At 39.3% G+C, this 21785-nt stretch overlaps 1 protein-coding gene and 1 long non-coding RNA gene across 2 annotated transcripts in view; one reads left to right on the plus strand and one right to left on the minus strand.

Annotated features, from left to right (window-relative positions):
• Positions 1-13389: 13389 nt before the first annotated feature.
• LOC138007879 (uncharacterized) lies at positions 13390-14449 on the minus strand. Its single transcript, XR_011124126.1, has 3 exons — positions 14329-14449; positions 13789-14005; positions 13390-13493 (listed from the first exon to the last, which is right to left on the minus strand). It is a non-coding gene; the product is annotated as an uncharacterized lncRNA (long non-coding RNA).
• Positions 14450-15075: 626 nt separating this feature from the next.
• Positions 15076-21785, plus strand: part of LOC138007890 (uncharacterized) — a 29312-nt gene continuing 22602 nt past the window's right edge. Inside the window, exon 1 of the mRNA XM_068855003.1 lies at positions 15076-15179. The gene's annotated coding sequence lies outside the window, so the exon portion shown is untranslated. The remainder of the gene's footprint in view (positions 15180-21785) is intronic.

The following is a 21785-nucleotide window of genomic DNA, read 5'->3' on the forward strand; positions in this document are numbered from 1 at the left end:
GGCAAGTAGAGCAGATCCATTCAGTATTTATTAACACTTTTTGTGCCAGTTATACGACATTCCTCCAACAAACCATGCGAATATTTATCACTATATTTGATACTGTTACACTTAAGGCGCTTTCCATTTCACAGAACTGACCGGCCACACCAGGCATTTGGAAGGACTAACTTTACACCGCCTTCAAATTAAGGTGGATGATATACAATCGTCGGAAGAATCCGAGGGGTTATCATGCAAGTGTTCCTTCAAATTACAATACAATACATACTTAATTGACCGCTCCCCATAGGGGCTTTTCAGGGCCAATGAAACAATCAACGAAACAACAGAACACAACAACAACAACTGTTAAGAATCCCAACTGGCCGGAGGCAAACCAGTTGGCTATTTACAAGTGCAGCTGGGAAGTTGAACCAGGGACTACCAGGATCAAATTCGACGAGTGGTCAGAGCGGGTCTTGAACCCGGGATCTCCGGATCTCAAGGCAAGCGCCCTAACCACTGGACCACACTGCCTCCTTGCCTCCTTGCATTTTCTTTGCAAACTGATGGGTCTGGAAGGCCAGTTCTGACAAAAGGAAAGCGCCCTTAGAGACAGATGGTCTGAAACATAAGTGATCACAGCAAGTGCATATATATTCAGGGCCATGTGTTATCTTATGAAGAAAAGACTGAATTACTTTTGACATGGAATGTCTAATAGAGTCTTGACCTTGACAAATTTCAGCTTGGTTTAGCCTTGAACTCTGCATAGAAAAAAAAATCGGGGGTCACCGTGCTCGTTTGAGAGAAAAGGAGCAGTTATTTCGCTATGGGGCTTAGTTTGAGGGAAATCTCTTACGTCTTGTCCGCGCACGTGCTCATGTGCGCGCGCTAATGACGCAAAAATCGTGCGCAGTAGGGATGCGCAATGCAATACTAAGGAATTACCTTAATTGCCCTCGGGCCCACGCGATTACACATACAAAACTATTGAGAATTGAAAATCCCCGTATGAAGGCCGTACTCATTAGCACGAGAAGGTCTCGAAAAAGACGTACGATCCTGTTAGGACACGTACTGCTCTGTGCGATGCGATGCGATGCGTCGCTTCTTAACATCCATGTTATCTACCAGCAGAAAAGCAAATACAAACAACAGATTACATCAATTTTCTATGAAAATTTAGAACTTTTTCAACAATTTCATCTTCTGAGTGCTAATGCTGGAACAGTGTTAAGAGCCCATATGATAAAATGCTTATTGAGTGAGTTTAGGTCGCTCGCTGTGCTCGGTCCGTATGCCATGACCTGGGGCCAAATACTTTCCCGTCCGGCCCTCCCTCTGAGTCAATAAGTATATAGCATACCTATAACTAGCCCAGTGGTAAACGGCCGTGCATTTGCAATTTTCGCATTTGCGTGCAAACCTGGACATATCTCACAATATCTGGCTTACTGTGATCAAGTTCTTTATCGGTCTGGATTCTCATATCCCAGAGGAGCTTTATATGTTTGTTTTCAACCACTGCTTTAGGTTTATGATCATACCATTTCTCATTATGCTGCAGGTTACGTTCTTTGCAAAGCTGCCAATGAATCACTTGTGCAACTTTGTCGTGCCTCCAATGTTTATACTGTTTCTGTGCGAGATTCTCGCACTCATTAATAATATGAGCAAGAGTTTCTTCGTGATCACCGCAAATTCTGCAGAGGGGAAATATCGACTTAATCAATACGAGGTTGGATTGATCCTGTCCTGATAGCCTGCTCTTAAGCAGCCATGAGGGTACCTTCCGTTGCTTTCTTAAGATCGCCATTCCTTCCTTACCCAATTCTAACTCTTAGGGTCTGTAAATTCTGTTGCGTTAAAATATACACTGTGAAGCTTCTTTTCTTTCAAGTTTCTCTTTCTGTTGTTGATTACGGTGTCCTTATCTAAACAAGTACCAATGACATTTTTAGTAACACTCTCCTTTATCAATTCCTCCTGGATGTTAGATACATAGTCATGTAAACAATATTTCTCAATAAGAACACAGTCTTCGATGCTTATTAGACCTCTTCCTCCTTCTGACCTTTCTATGTACAGTCGATCAACTTCGCCTTTGCGATGAAACATATTGTACATAGTAAGTAACTTTCGGGTTTTTCGGTGCAAGGATTGAAGCTCATCTTTTCTCCACTCAACTATACCAGGACTGTACCTTATTATGGATACAGCTCTGGCGTTAATAGCGGTTATGACGTTCTTGCTATTGAGTATTGATTTTAGAAATTCTCTAACACGCTTGAAATACTCCACTTTGATATTTTCTTTCATGGCGTCTTATCTTTGATTCCATCAGCTTCTAGAACTCCAAGATATTTATGCCCATTCTCTACATCAATTTCTCTGATCTTCTCCTGAGACGGCATCTCAATACCTTCACTATGGTGATAACGACCTTTCTTCATAACAAGGACTCCACAATTCTTGATGCCGAACTCCACTCTAATATCTTCACTATAGATTCTGACAGTGTTGACGAGAACATCAAGTTGTTGTTCAGTTTTGCCAAACAACTTCAAGTCATCCATGTATAACAGATGATTAACTGTCGGGCCTCCTTTGCGAAACTGGTACCCACAGATTGACCTTGCGGAGGATTAAAGACAATGGAATAAGGCAAATTACAAAAAGAAGCGGAGATAGACTATCGCCTTGGAAAATTCCTCTCTTGATCTTCACTCTTTCTAAGCTCTGGTTGCCAGATGTTAACTCGGTTTCCCAGTTTTTCACGCCATTCCCTTTGAGGCTTTCGATGTTTTCTGCAATGCCAGAGATATCTAAGCATCTTAAGATCCAAGAGTGAGGGATCATGTCGAAAGCCTTCTTGTAGTCTATCCAGCCCATGGATAGACCAACGTTCCGCCTCTTACAGTTCTTGATTATAGCTTTATCTATAAGGAGCTGGTCTTTTGTGCCCCTAGACCCTTTACGACAGCCTTTTTGCTCCTCTGGCAATAGCCCGTTATCATCTAGATGAGAGTAGATTTCCTCTGAGATAATACTTGTGAAGAGCTTCCACATTAAAGAGAGAGGCAGGTGATTGGCCTGTAATTCGTAACATCTGTTCCTTTGGTTTTATCTTTCATTATGAGAACAGTCTTCCTTTAGTGAGCCATTATTATTATCATTATTATTATTATTATTATTATTATTATTATTATTATTATTATTATTATTATGGCAGTAGATACGCATGAATGCCCTAAGGTAACTACAGTGATTGGGCGCGAGGTCACGTGACCAATCGCTGGAAATCTCTTTAAAAAATAAAAAATAAAATCCCAAGTAGCTCTTAAAAACCTACTCAAATCTTAATTGAATCTATGTATCTAGATTAAAATAATCGAAAATTATACTCCTAAATCCTAAAAATGTAGTTTATAAAAGCTAAATAATTCCTTGTTTTTATATATAACATGTCAAAAGCGTCCCTAAATGACTAAGTACAATAATGTACAATAATAACTAGAAACAAATTAGAATATTATAATGTTCAGCCTTTCGAGAGTTTCTTCTATAATTTTACTGTTCATGTTATGATCTTAAACACCCTTGCAATATTCAACGTACTTGACACTGCCGACCTCTGCATCTTTTGTAGCAAGTTCTTTTTTCTCAGCAACTTCCGTAATCATTCTTCCATAGTCCTTGACCAACCCCCAAGCACGTCCATGATAATATTGTACTGGTGGACTGTATATCCAGTGTATAGTTCTTGTAACTCCCATGGTAATGGGCCATACTTTACTGACTTCTCTTCATCTTTCTTTTCTCTATTCTCGATCCACGGACAACTCATCTCTAAGACTACTACTTCCTTACTTTTATGGTTCGCTGTTTGCATCGATTCTGTTAGCTTGTTCATAAGTTGGTATGTCCCACAATGCTTGGATATCCTCCGAGACGTATTCTGGCTTAGGCTTGATTGGTGAATACCATGCAGAAGACTTTCGACCAGTTGTAAATCTCGTAGCAGCTCAAAATATAACACTTTCAACGCCTTGTTGTGTCTTGCCAAATACTTGTACTTGTCTATTATTATTATTATTATTATTATTATTATTATTATTATTATTATTATTATTATTATTATTATTATTATTATTATTTCTTTTTTTTTTTTTTTTTTTTTTTGAGAAGTATTCCACGAGCAGGATATAGGGAGTTTAAGAAACGACGGCGGATAGGGCAACAACAACGCCAAAAAGCAGTAATATTATTGGTTAAAAGAGCAAAAAATGATGGTGCTGCAAGTGCGGCACGCATTTGTATATTTCTCTCCCGTACTCGTCAAAACAACAACGTAAAATGACCAATTTTCGGGTTCGTGGACAGACAACTGTGAATCTTTTCTTCTCTCTCTTTGCTTCAAATGTTTACGTACCAATCTGATTATAGCATACATGTACTTCGCCTGTATTGTACAACATAAACAAGGTGTGGAAACATCGTGAAACACTTAGGATAGCTCAAACTAATAGTTTGAAGTGACGTTTTCCTCGCTGTCTTTCTTAAACGCCTTAATGAGATGACATTTCAGGTAGTAGGCAACGGTGCGTCTACTAAGATAGCGCGAATGGAATAATTTTTTCATTGAAGATTTCGTGAGCCAGTTCTTACGCATGGTAGAGTCTGAGGTTGGCAACCAAGGGAATAATATCCCACTCTTTCGACACTCTTGACGCCATGCATGGTATCTTCCACTTATTGTGAGTACTCTATGGCTCATCGGCTGGTTTTGGCCACTCCTGTCTGTGTAGAGGGTGTGACATGTGTGTGAGTGGTGCGTGACGCGAGTATGTATATAACGTGAGGGATGCCGGGAAGAGAGATAAAATGAACCATATCTTGTGGTTGATGTAATCGGACGGTATGCAGTTTGTACTTGTAATAAACGTCGTTTGCCATTTTACGCTTGTGGGGTGTGTAACATCAAAACAGCGCTTTCGTCTTGCTTTCCGGGGTTTGTCAATGCTTTGTAGCTTTTCAAAAACTGTTAATAAGGAGTTTTGTTCTGGCCCCAGGCTATTTAATCCCCACTTTCTTTCTCCATCTTTCACTTCGAGTGCAAACGTTCTTTTCCTCACTGGCAGCCAAACCACCCACCTCATCTTACAAACTTTTATACGGGTACAAAAAATGTATTCTACTTACAACTTGAACTATGCATTTTTACAGGGGACTACATTACAACACTACATCGTTAGCACCTTTAAATTCCACAATCAGATAATAAGCAAAGCTCTAATGAATACAGATAATACTCTTACAGCTACGTCACCAGGACGATAACTAGAAGATAAATGCAAATACATCAGAAAGTAGTTATAAAGGAAAACTTTATGACAACAACACAAACCACTGAAACACAAACTTCGACATTAAATATGAAATGTAATGAACAAGGAGCCTTCGGGTTGCCTTCGACTGCGGTCGGCCTCTTGTCTTTGATTGTGAACAAGTCCCTGTCATAATGAAGTTATCCCATGGATGCAGGGTGCGGTTTCGTTATGTGATAGATGCAATAGGAGTGAGATAGGAGTAGGAGATCTCTATGGGCGTTTGCAATGGCGAGAAGTAGGTGGGCTAGCGCCCGAATATTTCATATGCGCGGAGATACGAAATTTCTCTTCGAGTGTTGATTTTTTTTTCACGAGTGAAATATTTCGTATCTCCAAAGTGGCCATGTAATATTCTATTTATCAGTATAAGCACCATAGTTAATGCATTGAGATGGTTATGAAACTCTACAAGTCTTTTTGTTTCATGTTTTTGTCTGTATTTTTGGCCTTGACGGTGCACAAAACACATCTTCTCTCGAGAAGATAAGCAATCAAATCTTTCGATTAAAGTGCCTATAAACCCGAATTTTTTTTTTTGCTTCGAGAAATCTTTGTATCGCTCTGACCAAAATGGCGCAAAAATTTTTGTTTTTGGTTAAAACCGGAATTTTTTACGAATTTTCAAAGTGGCGGAGACGGGAGATTCGAAAACCCATTACCGAGCTGGTGAGCTTGCCGAAAGGGAATGGGTCGAGTGTAATTCGTGACGTAAAACCCGGACTGTGAGTTTCGCAAGTTGTGACTTCCAGCAGAGGTGAAGCCATGCCTGAGAAATGTGTTGTTTTCGGTTGTAGCAATGTTCGAAGCAAAGAGAAAGGGATACTGCTTCATCCCATTTAAATTTTACGACAAAATCGAACAACATTAGTCCCCAAAATTTGCCAGCACTTGTAACAAGACTTTCTGAACATTTTCGTCAAGGTTTGTATTTCATCGAAGTGGAAATTAATGACATCTTTTTGGATGTTGTACTCTTCGCACGAAATGTTTGCCTTTCATTTGCATGCACAGAATTCCGTAAACATCAAACTTGTCATGCACTGTACAGTAACCAGTAACTTTCTCGTGTTACTTTTAAACCGCATAAGCTTGAGCAAAAATCAAGAATGCAGGCCGACGGCGGCAAAAATGTTCCCATAAATTAGCTGAGGCCGGCGAAAACCGCAGAAGGGATTTAAGATCCACATCGGGGATGTCAATTTCATTGCGTATTTTTGACCAAACCGTTGATTACATGCAGAATTGGGGAGCATCCCTTGTATCGTGTCTTAAGTGCGCTTTTGGATGCTTCCCTCTCCTCCTACACTAATTTGTGTATTTGATTGTTTACACTACAGGAGAAACTGTAAGAAATAAACTGTTTTGCTCGGTAGCGTAATTCGCGTTAGGCGTCATTTTCATCCACATTACAGATCGTCGTGCCATCAACAAAGCAAAACAATCGTACCAACTTCGATTTCGCCGAAAATAACGAAACGGCGCCCCATAAAAACTTAAACCTTTTGCACACAAGAGAAGATATAAATACCATTCGATTTCCGACGCAAGACATTGTTTATCTTGTTTACCGCAATTTTAATTCCAAAACCAGACCACGAAATTTTCCTGTTATTCTAAATGGCGTTGCAACAATTTCACGGCGTGAACATAAGTGAGTTCACGACGTGACTTCATTATTTTCACGGTCTTCGATTCCACGCCGAGAACTTTTTCACTCAGCAGAGTGAAAAGAATTGGAGCAATAGTGAACTTACCGTGAAATTTCAATTTCACGGAGTGAAATAGTAAATTCACGAGCCGTGACCGTGAAATTTATTTCACGGTTCACCAATGAAATCCATAAGCCCCCTTTTCGCGTGAAAGGTCACAACACAGGGTCCAGAGGAGATATGTTTGTCGTTAGAACATCAAAACCCGCCGAAAACATCTGAAATAATGGGTTATTTTGATCGCGTAGACGATCGCGTTACAGTTTCGTTACACATTCTGTATACCGCAAACGAAGAGACTGAGGGCTCGCAAGATCGGCTTACAGTATAAAATATGGAAAGGGAGGAAACTTGTACCACGTGACTTCGTTCGATGTGAACCGCAGCACTTGGTGACGGAAGTGAATTGGCACCGGAAACGCAAAAGCAACAGACCGTTCGAGAATCAAAACATCAGCTGTAGAGGGAGTTTTAAAATAATGGCGGCTTATCCCTTGAAATGACCCGTTCCGTTGCGCGAAAAGCAGCCGGACGAGAGGAGATCCAAAGTATCGAACAGAAAAAAACACTGTTTGTTTCTAAATGGTAAGATATCAGACCAGTTGGCTTTCGAACGTGAGCCACAAATTACCGTGTTTGATTTTTCCCTGATCGAACTTGACTATTTTACCTGCAGGCTTTCAATGAATTATCGAAGAGACGAACAAAACTTTATCGCCGTACAAGAAATACTCGACGACTATGTAAATAACAGCTCCGAAAAGGAAAATTTTCCATTGCAAGTCAAAGAACTGGGGATTATTTTAAAGGAGGCCTTTCCACGGGCGAGTAGAGTCCAGTGAAGAGTTAACGGTGGCCGAGTATGGCAGTACCTTCTTTCAAAAACCTCAAGATTGGAAGAAGACCGTGTTAAATGGGAAGACTTGCCAGCTTTCACAAAAGAATTCGATTGGCTTTTATCTAGCTCTAGCGACGATTTCTTTGAATGGATAAAAGTCCAGTCACAAGATCTATGCGAAGGCAGCCGAGTTTTAACTGAAGTAAAGATCTTTAAAGACTGGACATTTGTTGTACACGTCAACAGTCGAAAGTGCAAAAGAAACCGTTGGTGTTTTCGAACTTGGGGCATCTTAAAATTACTTCCGATCTTGCGCACATTTACTTTACGCGTCATTTCCGTCACCATATGTTGCGGTGCACATCGAACGAAAGCTCTCTCTCGAAGCCGTAAATTTCGGTCGCCGAAAATGAATTTGAACGCTTTCTTATGCCGTTTTCCCACAGTATTTGGCAAATACATAACAATTCTAGATCACGTTAGTAAAATCAGGCAATTTAATTCAATTCCATTTGAGTTTCAGGGATTCGAAAATCGGCCCCAAATTAGTTTCCTCCCTTTCCGTATTTTATACTGTAAGCCGATCTTGCGAGCCCTCAGTCTCTTCGTTTGCGGTATACAGAATGTGTAACGAAACTGTAACGCGATCGTCTACGCGATCAAAATAACCCAATATTTCAGATGTTTTCGGCGGGTTTTGATGTTCTAACGACAAACATATCTCCTCTGGACCCTGTGGTCACAATTGTTTTCACCGGCACACAGGGAAAACTACAAAACTACGCGTCTCCTCTGTTGATTTGCCTGATGGTAATGTCCGGGAATTACGTCAGTAGGCCCAGTCTCTCTTTTACCCGGTCGCGGGCAGAGAAAACCGCACTTTAAAAATTCGTAAAAAATTCCGGTTTTAACCAAAAACAAAATTTTTTGCGCCATTTTGCTCAGAGCGATACAAAGATTTCTCGAAGCAAAAAAAAAATTTCGGGTTTATAGGCACTTTAAATTATGCCCAACCAATTCGCGAACCCGAGCGAAGGGTTAACAAAAGATTGCGCACTGTCTCAGTCTATTCAACATCGATTGCGACAACATTGTTCTCGCTTTTGAAGGTTTTCAAGTTTCATAACCAGTCCCTCGCTGACTCGTGCCCAGTCGTCTCTCATAGTCTTATTGATTATTAACGAGGGATGCGTGGGGGCGAGTGTGGGGGGTGATGGGAAGGCGGAAAGGAGATCTAGAGAGACGACTGGGAAATCCTGTTTTCAAGATGGCGGAAGAATCAATGGCGGATTTGGTCCCAAGTGAGAATTTCGAAGATAGGCCTTTTCGCTGTGCTTCTTTTAGTGGAAATTTGCCTTGTCCGCACATATCATGTAGAGGAGAAGCCGGCAAAGTGTTTTTCGAGGAGAAATGGCTTGCACAACATTTTCGAGCCAAACACGTCAGAGCACTCTATGACGACGAAAAATTTACACGGGAAGCGTGGCGGCGGTTTAATTTTTTTTTACGGCCAAGAAACAAAAGAGCACCTAGAAAGGCTTACTACAGAACGCGGTCTTCAGGTTTGTTGTTAATATGTCTTTTGTTTTCGTTATAATGCATATATTTTACGCTTCAATTCGCAATGAATATTTATGATAAATTAGAGGATTACATTGGAAGTTACTTTACAACATTTCTGATGGCCATATAGGCCAAAACATTGCATCAAGATATCCACTTAATAAAAAGAAAGCGATATCGTTCGAAAAAATGATCGAATACGACTCGCACAACTTTTCGACTCGTAGAACAACTTTTCGACACAGGATTTTCTAGTCGTCTTCCTCTCTCGTTTTCTCCCTTCCCATCATGCCTTCGCGCGCCTTCCTTTTCCGCGTGAAGACGACTGGGGACGAGTCAGAGTTCTTCGATTAACTGTGATAAACACCAATGAAATACTAAATCATTTCACGAAAGGCATCGAAAGGTGAGATTTTCATAGGTAACCATAGCAACAGTGATCTTTTCACATGTGGAAATAACATGTTATCTTCACGTGCGAAGATATCATGTTTTCGCTCGAAAGCGCACTTGGTATTTCATTGGTGTTTAAGTAGAGCCGTTTTCAATTGAGTGTCGAAAGTAATTAGCGAATTACTTTGGTTTTGAATTTACTTCACTCAGTGATTGGTTCAAAGTTCTCGCGCCAGTTTTTCAACCAATCAGAAGTGAAACCAAAACCAATTGCGGCTCGCGTGTGCACATTTTCCCGCGCTTTGTGTCGGCTACATGTAACTATTTCCAGTTTTGATTGGTTTACTGGATTGTCTCCGTCCTTTTTGGATTGGCCAAAGTAATTACTTTGGTTTTGGTTTTACGACACTCATTTGAAAACCGCTCTAACTAGGTAGTTTAATAAGTATCGAATACCTAAATTACGGGACGGTCATTCTCTAATTAAGCTATAGAACATAAAAGGTCAGAGTAAGGTTGAACTATATCGGAATTCACGGGTGTATACATGTGATCGGCGTACTGGAATGATGTTGGCTTTTGTCATTAATGAAGTAGCAACTAAATAATAACCTATTGTCAAAGTTTTATCTGAATGACAGCTGCAATATAAGTACCCCGCTTTAAGGTTCCTTTTATGCATTTGTTCTCTTTGGTCAACAATATTACGCATCTCATCGGATCAGACGATACTGAGATCATTTCTTTGAGCACACTGCTTCTTTTTAGACAGTCGTACGAGGTGAGTGAACCGCTTTTACCTGAATAATCAAATGTATTTCGACAGAACATTTAAAGGCTGGTTTTCCTATGGGATGAATATAAATATGTGCTCCACGAGAACGCAAACTTCACATGAGCGAAATCCATCTCAGAATAAAAAACTGCAAGTCCTCCTTAACTTTTCTTTCGTCTTTCTCACTTAAGTGCGCCTTTAATACATGTTTTATCCATTTCAGTCAATTAACAAGGCATTCGCATTTTCGAAATGCGCGGGAAAATCTTTGGGGTTTCTTCGCATTAATGAAAACTAAATTTTCCGCATTTCGTTGGAATCTTCATGTTAGTAGGTCGAAGAATATGCAATATGCGTAAAATTGTTTTAAAATGCTGAGTAGTATCACTAAAGAATTTGCAAACTTGCATTTGGTCGTAACATTTCTTCATCAGTCTCGTATGTTTAATTTTTGTTTGTCATCCTCTTTTGATACCGCTCTTTGTACTTATAGAAATATGCGATCCACGATTAGGCAGGCTTCAATTTTTGCATTTCACATGAGCCAAATCTAACTCGGGAAGTAACTGCATCTCGACCTTGACTTTCATTTCTCTTTTTCTGTTAAATTAATGCGCTCCAATTAATAAATATTCGATTTAACAAGTTGATTTTATGCGTTGCAGTAAATTAACAACGAATTCATTATACAAACTTTTCCACCCTTTTGATGTAACTAGGTCGAAAATATGCAATACATACTTAATCATCGAATTGTCTTAAATTGCTAAGTAGTATCGCCAATTATTTTTGGAAACGTGCATACAGTCATGACATTTATTCATCAGTCTCATATGTTTAGGTTTTGCTTTGAAATCCTCTTTTGATGCTGCTCTGTGCACTTTCTCGGTTTACCCATTTCTTCTTTGATTTAACTTTGTTACGGGCAGCTGGTGACTATTAATATGCAGCATTATTTCGCTGACCTATTCCAGGCTAAAACTCGTCAACTGAACTTTTTGCTCAGCGAGGACAGACCCGGACGCTTCAAAATTTGAGCTGTCTGTTAATTCCGATATCTTATCTAGCAGAACTAAACTAATTTGGCTACGTGCAAATACGAAATCTGAGGTCTTGTGAACAAAACTGCTAAGAAATCTTGTTATAGATTTAATTAATGCCTGTATTTTTTATGTGACCTGATAATGCATTTTACATCCTATCACTCTGAGAATATAGGCCACTTCGGAAAATACCATAACACTCTTTGTTTGTCCCCACAAATTTTGCATAAGCATTGTTTTCAGTTTCTCTTGCGACTTACAATGGTGCCAAGAGAAAACAAAAACAATGCTTATTCAAAATTTGGGGGGACAGACAAAGAGTATTATGGTATTTCCTAAAGTGAATCGTCTCAGAACTGTAACCCTGATAGATTCAATTAATAGTCATGAGTTCCATGAGTAACGGAGTGTTATCTATGGACTCTAAAAGAGGGTGCTAATGGGGGTACCCAATTGTCAGCTAACTACTAATTTTTCGGCTTATTCAGTGTCAGTTAACTACTATTTTTTTGGCCAATTGTCAGTTAACTACTAATTTTAGTTATCTATTAACTTTTATCTCGTCCTGATTGAGGCAGTAAAGCGTGAAATTAAATCTCTCCGCCCAACAACCCTCTCTATCTAGCTATATCTAGGTAATATTCCTCAGGTAAGTTCAGTATATATTATTTTGAACACGTAGAATTGAATCTATCAGGGTTACAATTCTGAGACAATTCACTTTCAGGGGCCGCCCAACGTAAATTTTCGGAAAATAACTGTTCGGAAGACGATTTGAGATCTAGAATTTTCGGAACATTTGTTGTAAAATTTCTTGCTATTATATATGGTATAATTGCCCATTTTCAACGGATTTTTACCCTAAAAAGGTCACCTAGAATTTTCGGGAGCCTTTTTTCTGGCTGAAATTTTCGAAAAGGTAAGTTTTGATACCTATAATTTTCGGATCACTGGACTTTCAGCTAGGAAATCCGAACCGATGAAAAAAATTTAGGGGATAAAAATATGCCTATATCTACCGTTTAGATAATAAAATACGTTTAACAATGCTATGTTTAATGGTTTTGAACTATATTCTCGTTGGGTGCCCCTGTCACTTTGCCTTGCACCTTAGTCTAAGAAATTGAGAGAATGGGATGGCATAATTTACGTGTTGTGGATGCGAGGACGAATGCAGCAAGTAGTTATGGGAATCTGTTGGTTTGTAGTGTACGCTTGTAGATAAACCGTTGCCGTTGACTGAAAGTTTAATGTCAAGGAAAGCAAGTGAATTTTTGGAAATTTCCCAGGTGTATTTTATAGCGAAGTGGAAAGAATTGACTGAAGCAATGAATTGGCTGAGTTGTACCGACGCAGTCGTCGATGAAACGTTTGTTAAAATCCGGTTTTGGACCGTTGTAGTTAGTTCTCTAACACATTGTTCGGAGCGCATTTAAGTCTGACAACCAACCGGGAACTTTAAAATGGACACGAACATGATGCAAAACTTGTCCTTTTATTTCTAACATGGTTAAGATCTCAGGACCGAATCGATCCTTTAAAATCACTGAACACTTTACATGCATCTCCGCAAATGTCATCTATTGCATAACCTGCACACTATGTAAGAAGAGCTACATAGGCGAAACATGGAGAAGATTAGCGGACTGCTTTCGAACACCTTCGAAATGTAGAAAAAAACGACACATCAAAACGCGGTTGCGCGCCATTTTAATTAATCTTCCTAATCACTCCCATCACAGCGTGACAATTTGCGGCCTATCATTACATCACGGGAACACAGAGAGCCGCAAGAATCTGGAACAAAAATTCTTCTTTCAGTAGGTACACTCTATCCTCACGGAATCAATGAACGCCTCTCATTCCATTAATTTATTCACAAATTCATGTTACTATATTTTCACCAATGGCAAAGCTCCTCCACACCCCTATAAATTAAAACCCAACAACACCCAAAATTTCCCTATTCTTCAGAGAGTCTAGTATAATGTGAATTGGCTTTCTGGGGGAGTTCATTTAAATCAGCGCAATTCCCTCGAAAAAAAAAGGGCTCAGGCTCAAAACGTCGGCTCACGTAGTGGTTATAGCTTACCTTAAGGTTTTTCTGGTACATCCAAAATTTTGTAGTTGGAAGCATCTGTTGCATTCCGGAGATCGCGTGAATAGATGCTATCCTCCATGTAGCGGCAAGCGAACATCAAGGCCGAATGAATTGCCAAGAAAATCGCGACCGGACAAAATACCAAACGGGCGTACTTTACGGAGACCGAAGTGACATTTAAATCGTGTTTATTGGTTGATCTCGTAAACTGTAAACAAACGATAAAACGCTGGCATAAGACATCTACATAAAATAAAATTACACAAAGCACGTGGCGATCGAGAAAAAACAGCTAAACAGGCAACGTGCAAAGAAAACCGAAAAAATAAAACGCGCTACAGCATGAAAGAAATACTAAACAATACAAGCAAAACTATAAAGCTAGTAAAGCGAAATCGATGTAAATAAATTCACGCAGCCACGAGGGCACGGTATGCAAACTACAATAATCACGCATGAATAATAACGAATACACTTAATTAAAAGCTAGCCATAAAACAAAAAGGGAAAGCTACAGATAAATGAACTTACATATCGGTCCCGCGACACCGTAGGCTTTATAATTTCTTCTCGTAGACAACAACACATACACGCTCCGCACTAAATTAACCACACTCCGAAATTAAAGAATCTAAAGATCAAAGGGCAAATAACCTAAAACGTGACGTAAATCACTGTCTCGCAAATGTCACGCATTAATACTCCACTATCACGATTACAACCACGAGAAGGACTCTTTTCCTCTCTAAAGTAAAAAGTGCCCTTGTTATAAAGAAAAAAACACTTGGTTTTTTTCTTCAGATTTTGAAAGTGTGTTTGCTTAACACGTCACTGTCACTTTGATTTTTAACCAAAGGCCGTTTACTTTGAGTGTAAGTTTTGGATTTCTCGGTCCGCCATTACTCACGTTCAAAACTCTGAAGGTTGGATACAGAGAAAAGTGACGTCTTAAAATTTCAGTGTGTGAATGCAGCTTATTGTAAATGCAAAATGCGAGTTTAAAAAGTCTGAAAGCCCAAAACTCCAGCCAGCTGCATATTAAGTTAGTAATGGCGGACCATTAAGTAGGAAATTTCTATTTAAAATAAACATGTGTCGTTTTGAAATCAAAGCTGAAAACTTTGGTCGCTTAGTGTTTGGTTAACATCCAAAGATCTCGTGATAATATTTGCGTGTTCTGGTCATGATTCGAGCAGCGAAGTCCTGGGTACTTTGTACTTTACTTACATTACGCTTCGATGTGTTCGCCCATACGTTCGAACAACAAAAAACGTTTGCAAATAACCAAAGCGTTTGTAATGGTTAGTAAGGTGCATTTGTCAAAAATGTGCTTTGTGCGGCTTATTTCACTGAGACAAGGCATGCAGGAGGAGACACTTTTGGTAATGTGTTCATAATAGGGCACGTTAGTGTCCAAAATCACCCCGGTCAAGGTCTTTAGTGGTGTGTTCGGGTAGTCGGCAAAGCTTCAAAACTATCTTTCATTTTGAAGGAAATAATTAGCTTAATAGCGTAGCTACCATAGTTGACAAAATATGGTAACCCATCAATACGAGAAATTTTGGTTTTAGATACGACATCATCGATTGTACGTCCACCCCTCCATGTTTGCCAATGTGACCAGTATCACACTAGTTTACAGCACACATCTTTCATATTAGACTTCTTATTAGATTTCTCTCATATTAGACTTCTATGCTATGGTCAATTGACACCTGTCAAAACAAGGTATCCGCTGACCAGTATCACGTGACCACATCGTTGGCTCAAGTTTAGAGCCCATTGAGGTCAGATATATTTTTTGACCAGGTACGGGTTTTCTATTGGATCACAGGATCAAGCCAGGTTACCTCACCTAAACATAAACGAGGCTTCATTTTTCGCCCGCTTTCAGTGGCTCGACGCTGCTACACGGCCATACTACGTCAACTAAAACTCTTAATTAACAGTCAATGGTCAACTTTTTTCGGGTTCCGGTGGAAACGGTTTGGAACATATTCTTTCTGCGCATTTCGCCGGTCTTAATCCAGTTTGACATATCATGATAGGTGTGGTCCACACTGGTGGCTTCGCAGTTTATTCAAGTCAAGCATCGCAGGGTTATAAAGTTAAAGCTGAGTGTTTATTTTTAATTTGTTTGGAGCTGATTTTTTATCTGTAGTGCAATTTTTGGTATAAGCTTATCTTTAGAAGATCTGATTAGGTTGCATGATGCCTGGACGACCTGTGACTAGCACAGAATCAAAGGAAGAGAGAAAGAGAGCGTGAACGACAAAACAGTATACCAGTATGGCCACCCTGGTCAGAGTTTTTCTCTGTCCTTGTGTGGGTCCATTTCCATTAGCAGGGCTAACGCTCGCATGGTTCATATGGGGTAGAAACCCAGCACTTCACATTACACTCTAATCACTTAAGTATACCAGTAACACTTGGTGGAAGAACCTACTCCACAAATTATTTTCTTGGACACCAAACCGTTTGTTATTTTTACGGATGCGTTATCTCAAGTGGATGCGTTAATCGTTTTATTCCTTCGTTCAGAGATGAAACTCGAATTTTTATTCTCAACTAACAATCATCTGTATTCTTTTGGACTCAAAGAAATAGTTGATTTTGTTTGCAAAGTGTTTTCACTCGTTAGCAAACTATACGAGTCTAAGGCTTTTTCGAGAGTGTGGCGATATCATTTGTGTGCCCATATGCGATATTTTTAATCAATCTATTAGTCAGGGTAAACTTCGAGAAGACTAGAAATCGGCTAGAGTCACACCCCTTTTCAAGCAAGGCGATTGAGACGACGTAAACAACTATCATCCGATCTCGGTTATCCCAGTTGTGGTCAATGTCTTTGAGAGAATAGTTTACGAACAGTTATATGCCTATTTAGAGGAGCACGATATACTATGTAAACAACAGTCGGGTTTTCGTCCGATTCATTCAACTGTTACAGCTTTTCTTGAGGCAACTGACTCCTGGGTATATAATATAGATATCGAAAAAACCACGCGGTTATTTTCCTAGATCTAAAGAAAGCATTCGATACCGTTGACCACGAGATCCTTTTATCTAAGCTTGACTTTTATGGTAGTCTAAGATCTGGGAATTCATTAAAATGGTATCAGTCGTATTTGGAGAACTGTATACAACAATGCTCAGTTGGTGGGTCCCTATCTGACAGCCGTGTATTGACCTGCGGTGTCCCTCCTGGGACCATCCTCGGTCCATTCTTATTATATATAAATGACCTTCCAAATTGTTTGTCACACCGTCTCTGAACGGAGGATGTACGCCGATGATACGCATCTGACATATGCAGATAATAATGTTGGTAGCATTGAATCATGCTATTGAATGTGCATATTTGGTTAAATGTAAGCAAACTTACTCTAAATATGACCAAAACAGAATTTATGCTGATAGGATCTGGCCAAAGGCTAAATACCATTGCTGCTTCCCCCTCAATCTTAATGAACGGTACTCGGGTGAAACAGGGTTGCAACCGCGAAATCACTTGGTATAACAATTGATGACAAACTCAGCTGGAATTGCGACATTGAAAAACTAGCCAAAAAGATCGCTTCTGGAATCGATGCCATGAAACGTGTTACACCTGGGCACCTGGTTCCTCCGGCTACCTTACATCTTGTATACCAAGCTTTAATACAACCTCACTTTGACTACTGTACTACCGTTTGGGGAACCTGTGAGGTTACTTTACAAGACAGAATAGAGCAGCCGGCGTTTTAACCTTCTCTAATCATGACGTTAATGCTGGCCAATTGCTGGAAATCCTGGGGTGGAAAAATCTTGATCGCCAGCGAAACATACAAAAGTCCACCGTGGTATGGTATTCAAATGCCTGCATTCGTTAGCTCGGGACCATTTAGCATCCAGATTTTCTGAACGAAATACAAGCTACAAATTATCATCTGTACTCTTTTGGACTCAAAGAAATAGTTGATAAGTAAACAATAGGAACTTATGTACAATAGAAAATATGTGTGAGAATAAGAATAAAATACAATAGAAAACAATAAAAATTAAGTAAAAAGTTTTGCATTAATGGAGTCACTTTGTACATTAAGAGAAGGTTTAAGTTTTCTGATGAACAGCATTTGATCATGGTTCACCTACAAGAGGCCAGGGCAGTACCACAACAGACAAGATTGTACTATAAACATTCCTTTCAAAGACCAGAAATCCTCCAGTGCTGTTAGAAAGCAATTGAACGAGCTAAACCATAAGATTAATAATGTCACTATTCAGCCGATATTTACTAGTCGTAAGCTTGAACAAGATCTTAAGCCGAAAGAGAAAAAACCTGACTTGGTAAACCAAAATTGCGTTGTTTACGTATTTAAATGTGATCTGTGTGATGCAGATTATGTCGGAGTGACAACCCGACACCTTCACCAACGCATCGTTAAACATAAACACTCATCAATTGGAAACCATTTCAGGAAACATCATGATAGTCTCCTGGGATTGAAAAGCAGCCAATTTCACGTGCTTAAGAAGTGCAGCAGCAAATTTAACTGTCTTTTTTACGAAATGCTGTTCATCAGGAAACTTAAACCTTCTCTTAATTTACAAAGTGACTCCATTAATGCAAAACGTTTCACTTAATTTTTATTGTTTTCTATTGTATTTTATTCTTATTCTCATACATATTTTCTATTGTACAAAGAAATAGTTGGTTTTGTTTTTGTGACTACTGCGCATGTGCGTAGTCACTCTTGTCATCGTCGACACCGCGGCAAAATGAGTGCGCATGCTCCGCTTCGAACACATTTGATTCATTTGATTCGAGCTTTTGAGCGCTTTGTTTTTGAGTTAATTCCGCGGTGAAGGAAAAGTTCTATTGGACCTTTTGATGATCAAGATCTCACGCTCAACATGGACTCGACAGAAAAACTAAACAGTAGTTCCGAGTTGTTTCCAACGAGAAAGTCAAAAGAGGTAAGCTTATTTTAGGCATGAAAAATTTATTTGTTTATGTCGTTTCCATGGAAGTTATCTTTGCCAAACCATGTTTGCTCGTGTTTCGGTCACACCAGACCTAAAAGTTGTAAATTTTAAACTGATAACATTTTTCGTTTACTGTTTTTCGCCTAAGGGCAATTCCTCTAAAAACGCGGAGGGTTTTGACAAAACAGAAGTTTTAACCTCTGACATGTGATACAAGAGCCATGGATTTTTCTGTGACCTGGTTCTCCACAGCAAGAGCAATGGTTTGTATGCTAGATGGTGATGCTCTTTCTTTTCCAGCTCTGTGTTGCTTTGCAGGACACAACAGGTTGTGGTATGATTAAGTTTAATTGATCTCTAGATTTCTGTTGATTTCATTGTCCCAGTCATCTGACCTGAAGAAATCTTGTGGAAAGTGTTGATATCTGGCTGGCTGTCATTTTGACTGTCATTACTTTCAAGATGTGAGCAACTGTTTTTATCTGCATTGTTAGGCAAAACCTCTTATTAAGGGAGTCAGTTAAGTTGTTTAGTTTTTTTATAAAGGGATCTTTACAAATAGGGCACAGATTTCCATGTTTTTTCAAGTATCTTAAGTGACATCTGTGCATGAAAATGACCAAGTGATAATAATATTATTGTTTTACTTTGATGAGTTTCCTGTTGTTTCTTAAACATGTCATTTATTCTTATTCCAGTGCTTAAGTCTAAAACTCTTCCTGGTGTGTGTGTGCTGATCTGGTCAAACCATGCATGGCAAGCAACATTCCAGATTGTTTTCAGAGATTGTGATGAGGATTTCAGCGTTGAAAATTTTATTGGTTTTGTGATGAAAAAAGCCAGGGATGTTATTCATCTCTCATTTTTTCCTGCATGAGATCCTGCATGATGACAACAGTATTACTGCAAATTAAACATCACAGATGTGAGCATGTCAGTGATTAATACAAGATGGTTTCCAAACAGCTCTTCAAAATTGTCTAGAAAAGGGACGATAATTATTTACTTGCCACACCTTCTAAGTCAATGTTTGAACAAGCAAATATAATTTGGTTTTTTAATTCAAGTAAACTGTCTTACTTTCATTAATACAGCTGTATGTTATTCTAGTCTTTCTGTTGCTGAGCATGGGTTTGGATATTAACTTCTGAGAATGCTCCTACTTGTAATAGTCTTAATAATGAATATACGGTACTTACAACAATAAAATTAGAGAGATATTTGAGTTACTGTATATTGTGTTTTGTGGTAACACATACCATAGTAGTTGTTGTGGTTGTTGTTGTTGAAAAGGAATCAGATAGAGTCATTGTGGGTCTATCATTGGGTAGTGAAACTGGATCAGTTGTGCATAATAAAATGTTAGAGTATGAAGCAGAATGCCTCTAGTCTTGCTGGATGTATGATTACATGCCTCTCTCAGTATCTTTCCACACAGTGCAAAATTTAGGCTGGATTTTTGCTGGTGCAATGCATGCAAGAGTGGAATCAGTATTTTCCAAACACATGCAGGTGAATGGTTTCTTATTTCATTATCATGATTCTCATGTCTCCCCACCCTCATCCCAGCAAGGCTCTACAAGGTGATCGACAAAGCTGGAGAAAAAAATTACAGTTACCAGCCAGCTGCAGGAAAAATACTGGAAAAATATTTTTAACGATGGACCACTATCAAACTCCAAGTAAAAGGGAAACATCAAGTAGCATTGGAGTCAAATTTATACTTAGTTTCAAAACGTTTTTGCGATCCTCTCTTAAAATTAAGACTTATTTTCTTTATTTTATTGCCTCGCTCTTGTAAAAGTAACTAGTGTTGTAAAATATGAGAATGGAGGGCAGGTAAGTGACTTATCCAAGTTGCCGAATGAGTGGGATGCGGGCATGAAAAGAACTTAAGCTTATTTATCACTTTCAAATGATTCCAATGAAACAAACAGACGATTTCCTCATTCAACAGGAGCAACATAAGCCATCTTCGCGGAAGGAATTATCATTCTGCCCTTGCAAAGATGTTTACCCGTCGTTTTCCTTCTCAGCGCACAGTTTTCCCCCCCAGAGGTTTACCAACGCAGAGACCATCGCGACTAATAACATTACGAACTTCGTCCTTTTGCTCTAGCGCTCGAATGCAAGGTAAAATTCTCCTGGTTTGAACTATAGTTTTTTGGTTTGAAAAGACACACGGAAGATTAGTCTTTCAGGAAGCTCTCTTCAAAATTTAAACCTTATCAAAGTAGTGTTGTCCTTATCATCGCAAAATGAAAACAAACACAGAGAATTTAAATTGCCGCCATTTTGCCGCGCTGTTGTTTCTATTGCAAATTTAATTGGTACCAGTCCCTCGCGCGTGGAAACGATTCGCGCGTGGCTCAAGCCTGCGCACTCATTTTGCCGCGGTGTCGTCATCGTCGACACCGCGGCAAAATGAGTACGCATGCTCCGCTTCGAAGACATTTGATTCATTTGATCTCTTTGTTTTTGAGTTTATTCGGCGGTGAAGGAAACGTTCTATTGCACCTATTGTTGATCAAGATCTCACGCTCAACATGGACTCGACAGAAAAACTAAACAGTAGTTCCGAGTTGTTTCCAACGAGAAAGTCAAAAGAGGTAAGCTTATTTTAGGCATGAAATATATTTATTTGTTTATGTCGTTTCCATGGAAGTTATCTTTGCCAAACCATCTTTGCTCGTGTTTCGGTCACACCGTTGAAGACCTAAAAGTTGGAAATTTTAAACTGACAACATTTTTCGTTTGATGTTTTTCGCTTAAGGGCAATTCCTCTGAAAACGCTAAGGGTTTTGACACAACAGAAGTTTTAACCTCTGACATGTGATACGAGAGCCATGGATTTTTCTGTGACCTGGTTCTCCACAGCAAGAGCAATGGTTTGTATGCTAGATGGTGATGCTCTTTCCTTTCCAGCTCTTTGTTGCTTTGCAGGACACACTAGGTTGTGGTATGATTAAATTTAATTGATCTCTAGATTTCTGTTGATTTCATTGTCCCAGTCATCTGAC

The sequence above is a fragment of the Montipora foliosa genome, chromosome 6 (genome assembly GCF_036669935.1).
Source record: "Montipora foliosa isolate CH-2021 chromosome 6, ASM3666993v2, whole genome shotgun sequence".
In the NCBI taxonomy this organism is placed as follows: Eukaryota; Metazoa; Cnidaria; class Anthozoa; order Scleractinia; family Acroporidae; genus Montipora; species Montipora foliosa.